At 36.9% G+C, this 6,762-nt stretch overlaps 1 pseudogene; it reads right to left on the bottom strand.

Annotated features, from left to right (window-relative positions):
* Nucleotides 1-346: 346 nt before the first annotated feature.
* Nucleotides 347-5,463, bottom strand: LOC105081180 (small ribosomal subunit protein uS19-like; annotated as a pseudogene).
* Between the last annotated feature and the right edge of the window lie 1,299 nt (nucleotides 5,464-6,762).

Genomic DNA, 6,762 nt, shown 5'->3' with positions numbered 1-6,762 from the left:
CTTATTTCACTTAACATAGTGCCCTCAAGGCTCATCCATATTGTTGCAAATAACAGGATTTCCTTTTTTTAATGGCTGAGTAATATTCTCTATATATTCTATATGTATGTCATTATCCATTCATGTGGATGGTCACTAGGCTGTTTCTATGTCTTGGCTATTGTAAATAAATGCTGCAATGAACACAGGGGTGCAAATAACTCTTCAAAATAGTGATGTCATTTCCTTTGTATATATACCCAGAAGTGGTAGAATTGCTACATCATGAAGTAGTCCTATTTTTAAAAAAATTATTTATTTATTATCTGTTTATTTTTTAGAGAAGTCTGTGCCTTTATTGGCCAAGCTAGTCAAGAGGGATGAAGCTGGAGGAGTGGGTGGCCCTGATGCCCGGGTGGCTTGTGCTTCAGCAGCTTGTAGGTGATTGAGAACTCACCCACGTAGTGGCCAATCATGATTTCCACCTGGTTGAAGGTCTTGCAGTTGTAGACGCCCACCGTCTCGGACAGGATGATTATTTCCCACAGGTGCATTTCACAACCTCAGGCTTCTCCGTGGGCAGTGCCTCCATCTTGGTCTTGCTCAGACACTTCAGCAGTGAGTGCTCCTTCCTGCTGGCCCAACTTAGCTACTGCCAGGGCCGGGTGCTATACAACTGCATCAGCTGCTTATAGGATTTGCCCAGCTGCTGGTCGACGTCCACAAGTGAGGTAGGTGAACTCGTGGAAGATCTGTTTGTTTTGCTCCACTTCCACCACCTTGTCAGTTTTGAGGAAAGGTTAGTAGTCCTATTTTTAATTTTGTGAGGAGCTTCTGTACTGTTTTCCATAGTGCTGCACCAATTTACATTTCCACCAACAGGGCACAAGGGTTCCCTTTTCTCCACATCCTTGCCAACATTTATCTCTAATCTTTTTGCTAATAGCCATTCTAACAGGTGTGAAGTCCTATCTTATTGTGGTTTTGATTTGCATTTCTCTGATGATTAGTGATGCTGAGTACATTTTCACGTGCCTGTTGGTCATCTGTGTGTCTTCTTTGGAAGAATGTATATTTGGATTCTTTGCTCATTTTTAAATTGGATTACTTGAGTTTTTGCTATTGAGTTATATGAGTCCCTTATATATATTTGGATATTAACTGCTTATCAGACGTGTGGTTTGCAAATATTTTCTCCCATTCTGTAAGTTGCCTTTTCATTTTGTTGTTTCCTTTGTTGTGCAGAAGCTTTTTAGTTTTATATGGTCACACTTGTTTATTTCTTATTTTGCTGCTTGTGCTTTAGGCGTCATATACAATAAATCATTGCCAAGACCAGTGTCAAGGAGCTTCTCCCCTATATTTTCTTCTAGGAGTTTCATGGTTTCTGGTCTTACATTTAAGTCAAAGGTATTTCCAGTTAATTTTTGTGAGTGGTGTAAGGTAAGGATCTAGTTGGGGCTTTTTTGTTTGTTTGGTTTTTCTTTGTTTGTTTTTTTGGTGTGTGAATACCCTATTGCCCAGCACTGGTTATTAAAGAGACTGCCTTTCTCCCATTGAGTCCATTGAATATTCTTGGTTCCCTTGTCAAAAATTAGTTACTTGTGTATGCAAGGGTTTATTTCTGGGCTCTCAATTCTGTTCCACTGATATGTCTTTTTATGCCAATACTATACTATTTTTATTATTATACCTTTGTAATGTAGTTTGAAATCAGGAAGTGTGATGCCTCCAACTTTGTTCTTCTTTTTCAGGATTGCTTTGTCTATTCAGAGTCTTTTGTGGTTCCAAACAAATTTTAGCATTGTTTTTTCTATTTTTGTTAAAAGAGAGAAAGAAAGAAAGAGCACACTTGGAATCTTTATAGAGATTACATTCAATCTATAGATAGCTTTGTATAGTGTGGACAGTTTAACAGTATTAATTCTTCCAGTCCATAAACATAGGATATCATTCAATTTATTTGTGACTTCTTTAGTTTCTTTCATCAGTACCTTACAGTTTTCAGTGTGGAGATAGTTCATCAACTTGGTTAGATTTATTCCTAAGGATTTTATTGTTTTTGATGCTACTGTAAATGGGATTGGTTCTCTTTTCTTTTTCAGATAATTCATTGTTAGTGTATAGAAACACTACTGATTTGGGGGTATGTTGATTTTGTACCCTGCAGTTTCACTCAGTTTGTTGATTAGATCTAACAGGTTTTTTTGGCAGAATCTTGAGGATTTTCTATTTATAAAATCGTGTAATCTGCAGATGGATAAAATTTTACTTCTTCCCTTATAATTCTTATGCCTTTTATTTATTTTTATTGCCTGATTGCTCTGGCTAGGACTTCCAGTACTATGTTGAATAGAAGTGGTAAGCGTGGGTACCCTTGTTTTATTTCTGAGCTAGGGCCAGTTTATCGATGTTTTACACCTGGTGTAGCCAGGCAGAGAGTCTAGTTTGGTTGTATGATTGGAAGGTCATGGAAGAATCTGCTGGAAACTTTTAGGGAGCTCTCCCTAAACAGAGATTCATTGTCTTTCACACCCTTGGGTGGAAGACCTTGGGGAGCTGCGCTTGGAAGTCTCTTGAGATGTCTGTGAATGTGTTTAATTATCTGGTCCTATTGTAGTCCTTGAGGGAGTACTGATCCTACCAGGTTGTGTTTGGCTATCTACCTATATGTCTTCCCCACTAGACGTGAGAGTTTCTTAGGGCAAGAACCCTGTGTGCATATTGTTTGCTATTGTATCCTTCATACTGATAACATTGCATGGTACACCATGAATAGGCAAAAATATATTTTGGATAAAATGAGTGAATGAAAATGTGATACAAAGCAGTAGTTGATATCATAGAAAAGGCTAGATGTTTATTAACTTAAATCCACAAACATTTATTTAATGCCTTTTATGTGTAAAACATTATGGTAATTGTTTTTAATATGTTCTTTTTCAAATATTCTATATAGATTCTCATAGTAAGCATGGTTTATTTATAGTCTGTATTTAATAATTCCAATATATAGAGTCATAGGTCTATTTCTGTTGTTTGTTGATTCTGCATGTGTTCTTTTCCCTTTGTGTGCCTAATTGTCCTTGAGTATTTGCTGGTCATTGTACCTCAAAATAACATGTAGGAATAATTTAAGTCATAGGATGAAAGAAACTTTCTTCAGAAAGAACTTGCATTTGTTTCTCCCAAAAGCCTGGAGTTACTACAGTCTAGGTTTACCTTAATCCAAGTTCAATTATTAAAGTCCTTGGAGCACAAAGGTAACACTCCAGGCTGAAAGACGACTTACCCCTTCCTAGAGGATGTAGCATTTTGAGGTCATAGCTTTTTGTGGGCAGAGTCTCCTAATAGACTTCCCATCTTCTTCAGGCCTTAGGCTTTGATCTCTATGCTCCTAATCTTGTGAGCCCATCAGAATAAACATTTTTATTTTATGGAAGTATCCAGTTCCCTCAGAGTAAAAGTGGCTTCCTTGTGCACTTAACTTTCTGGATTCCTGATTTATTTTCTTTCTGTTGTGAGCTATTTTTGCTTTGTAAAAGAGTTTTTTAAAAACCTTCATTCAATATTTTTAGTTGGTTTCCTCTGGAGGGTTGCTCAGAATGAGCAAGTCTCCCATTACTGGAATTTAGAAATCTTTCTCAAGAAAACGATGTAGTTATCAAAGACCTTGTAAATAGTCACTGTGGAAGACAGAGGTGAAACCAAATAATTATAGTACAAGGCCTGCTAATCTTTCTGCCATCATCTCCTACAGTTTTACTTCACTCAAGTCACATGAACCTCTTATTCTTCCTCAAACATACCAAGCTTAGTCCTGCCTCAGGGCTTTGGACTTGGTATTTATTCTGTCTAGAACCCTCTTCTCTCAGATCTTTGGATAGCTTATGCCTGCTTGTAATTGCCAATTCCTGTTGTTGCTCCTCCTTCCTGACATTAGAAGAAGCTTATTTTTTTTACTGTTTTACACTTATTACCATCTCTACTACTGAGTGGGGAGAAAATGAAAGGACATAAATCTCAAATTAATTGATTTTAGTGAGATTAATAGGGCTGATGAGAAAAAGTAGTGGTAGAGGAAATTAAAACTAACATTTAAAATTTAAAACTTTTTAGATTTTCTTTTATCAAGTAAAAAGGGATTTGACCCTGGTGCTACCACTGTTTCTTAAGGTGGACTCAGTTTCCTCTTTTGCAAAATAAGTGGGTTGGATTTCTAGGTACATTTTCAACTCTAAAACTGCTTTATTAAACAATTTATATTATTTCTTAATGATCCAGGCTGGATAACATCAAGTGTTTTCAGTGGTTTCAGAATCTAAAAATCCATTTCCATGGAAAGCTTCCTTCAGGTATTTATATCTTAGGACTATACAACAACCCTGAGATGTTGAGTTCACAGGCTTCAGGACTTCTGGAACATTCTCAGTCAGATATTTAAAAAGGAGTGCATATTTCAATCACCTAAGGGATTTTTTTCAAAATGCACATGCTTGGGCCCTGCCCATTCCAGACCTACTGAATGAGATTTCCATAGTGTCAGGTTGGGTTCTCCAGAAACAGATGCTGAAATGGAGTTTTGAGTGCAGGATGTTTATCAGGGATTCATACCTGTGAAGGGAAGGAATAGGAAATAGGATCGGGCAGAAGGAAATTGGCAGCAGCAGTGCAGGTCAGACAAACCTCAGCCAAGATAGCAGGGAGCTCTAGAGTGTGTACTGCCTTTGTGTCCCACATTGAGCTAAAATGGCCATTATACCTCTGCCTTACTCAGCCACTACATGCAGGCTGCCCTGGGAAGAGTGTGACCTAGGGTTAAGGGTCTGTCTGCAGCTGAGACAGACCGTGAAGGAGCTGACTACTAGAGGCTGTCTGCCAACTGTGCTTCCTATGCCTGGGTGGCAAGCCCTTCCCTGAAGTGGATTCTGGGCAGTTCGTCTCCCATGCCAAGGATAAGGCCTAGGAGCATGGGTGATTTGATAAAGGTCACATGTAATTTTGATCCAGACTTCTGGTTCAAAACCATTGTTCTAAATGATTTCATGTCATTTTATAGGAAAGGTCATTAGGAAAGATGCTCCAGAAATCTCTCCCATTCTAGACAAATACAAAATAAGATGAAAAACCTCTAATGCATTCCTAATTCAAATCACAGAGAATTCTTAGTAACTAAGTTCAGTAACTTGAATTGAAAACAGAAGCTAAACAAAATGAATGTGGGAATATGAAGAATGCTTCTGTCACCACATTTGGTGCCAGCTGAAGGTTCTATAAAATCCTTGGAGACAGAGGTCAAAGCTACCATCCCAGTACAAGCTGCACGTTAAAGGGATTGTTGGCTTCGCCTTCGAGGTTCCCACAGTGAAGAAATTTGCTTCTGAAAATTAGCTTGTTGACTGACTCCTTGAAGGTACCCTTTTGGAAACCAGGTGTCACTGATAATAGTGTTGGCAGATACTGTGGTGACTTCTGACAACCCATGCTTTCCCTTCTTCTTTCCTAATGTAGACTGTTGTCTGTGATGTGGGCATAGACTTACATACTGCTTTCAATTTTTCAGAGAATAAATTTGACTGGGTGGAAATATTTTTAGACTTTTATAGGAACGAATGAATTCATCTGTCTTCTTACCACTTCTCCTCTCTCCATCTCTCTCTTCTTTTCCTGTGTTTATTTTATATGAGTTCATACATTTTTCTGTTTGTGTATTCATTATGGAAACATGGGCTATTAGGATAAAGTTTATTTACAATTGTAGTGTCTTCAATTATTTTGAAGTGTTTGTTGCAATGCAAGAAAGGCCTTTGCAAAGTCAATCAGTATTAGACAGTGTTGCTAATATAATACAGTGATATCTGAGTACTTAATCATTGTTAAGTATTTGTTGCAAATGAAGCTACTGAATGAAGACAAGGATAATATAAAGTTGTTCCCTTCAATGAATCAGAAGTATAGAACTTCTCTGAAGGGTTTAGTTTCAACTTCACTTTTATAACAGTTACTATTCTTTTCTGACATACTTCTTATTGAAGTATAGTTGACTTACAATATTATATTAGTTTCAGGTGTACAACATAGTAGTTCAATTTTTTTGTAGGTTACGTTCCCTACAAAGTTATTATAAAATATTGACTATATTCCCTGTGCTGTATGTTACATCCTTGTAACTTATTTTTTTATACCTAGTAATTTGTACCTCCTAATCCCCTTCGCCTATTCCGCCCCTCCCCTCACCCCTCTGGTAACCACTGGTTTGTTCTCTGTATCTGTGAGTCTGTTTCTGTTTTGTCATATTTGTTCATTTTATATTTTAAATTCCATGCTTAGTGAAATAAATCAGAGAAAGACAAATATTATATGTTTTCACTTATATCTGACATGTTTTTGCCCTTTTTTTTCCTCAAGTACTCTACACATTCATCTTAAAGGTAATTTCATTTAAGTCCTAAGATGATAATATCTATATTCAATTCATGAGTGCCTCCAAATTCATGTACTCTATGGCTAGTTTAGTTATGGCAAGTAAAGTGAAATCATTCTGACCACATTCTGCCTTCAAATAAGCCTTTTTATGGTTAATAAAATTGGTTTTGCTGGTTAAGAGAAAGTATTGGTAAATATTCACTTGTTCTCCAAATGAGGGGAGATTTACAAGGATGAAAGCTATGTGAAAAAAATATAAAGGAAAATAAATTTGACTGCATGAAAATTCCAAATTTCTACACAATGACAATGAAAATCCACCATAAATTTAAATTAATGATAAAATACAAGTGCAAA

This window comes from Camelus bactrianus, chromosome X, assembly GCF_048773025.1.
Source record: "Camelus bactrianus isolate YW-2024 breed Bactrian camel chromosome X, ASM4877302v1, whole genome shotgun sequence".
NCBI lineage: Eukaryota > Metazoa > Chordata > Mammalia > Artiodactyla > Camelidae > Camelus > Camelus bactrianus.
Note: the sequence above shows the minus strand (reverse complement) of the source record. Positions and strands in the feature narration are given on the sequence as shown.